The sequence below is a fragment of the Durio zibethinus genome, unplaced genomic scaffold (assembly GCF_047325235.1).
Source record: "Durio zibethinus cultivar Kanyao isolate XHJ-2024 unplaced genomic scaffold, ASM4732523v1 HiC_scaffold_3, whole genome shotgun sequence".
In the NCBI taxonomy this organism is placed as follows: domain Eukaryota; kingdom Viridiplantae; phylum Streptophyta; class Magnoliopsida; order Malvales; family Malvaceae; genus Durio; species Durio zibethinus.
The window spans coordinates 3548793-3549515 of record NW_028323044.1 but is presented as its reverse complement, the minus strand read 5'-3'; positions in this window follow the sequence as shown (position 1 = coordinate 3549515).

The following is a 723-nucleotide window of genomic DNA, read 5'->3' as shown; positions in this document are numbered from 1 at the left end:
CATCGGCACACGCTGGGCCCTGGTGCGGGCGGTTCCCTCGACCACCATCGGCACACGTTGGGCCCTAGTCCGGGCGGTTACCCCCAGCACCATCGGCACACGCTGGGCCCTGGTGCGGGCGCTTGCCCCCAGCACCATCGGCACACGCTGGGCCCTGGTGCGGGCGGTTGCCCCCAGCACCATCGGCACACGCAGGGCCCTGGTGCGGGCGGTTGCCCCGAACACCATCGGCACAAGCCGGCCCTTGGTGCGGGCTCCTGGCTCGACCACCATCGGCACACGCTGGGCCCTGGTGCGGGCGGTTGCCTCGAACACCATCGGCACACGCCGGCCCTTGGTGCGGCCGGTTGCCTCGACCACCATCGGCACACGCTCGGCCTTGGTGAGGGCGCTTGCCTCGACCACCATCGGCACACGCTGGGCCCTGGTGCGGGCGGTTGCCTCGACCACCATCGGCACACGCTCGGCCTTGGTGAGGGCGCTTGCCTCGACCACCATCGGCACACGCTGGGCCCTGGTGCGGGCGGTTGCCTCGACCACCATCGGCACACGCTCGGCCTTGGTGAGGGCGCTTGCCTCGACCACCATCGGCACACGCTGGGCCCTGGTGCGGGCGCTTGCCTCGACCACCATCGGCACACGCTCGGCCTTGGTGCGGGCGGTTGCCTCGACCACCATCGGCACACGCTGGGCCCTGGTGCTGGCGGTTGCCTCGACCACCAT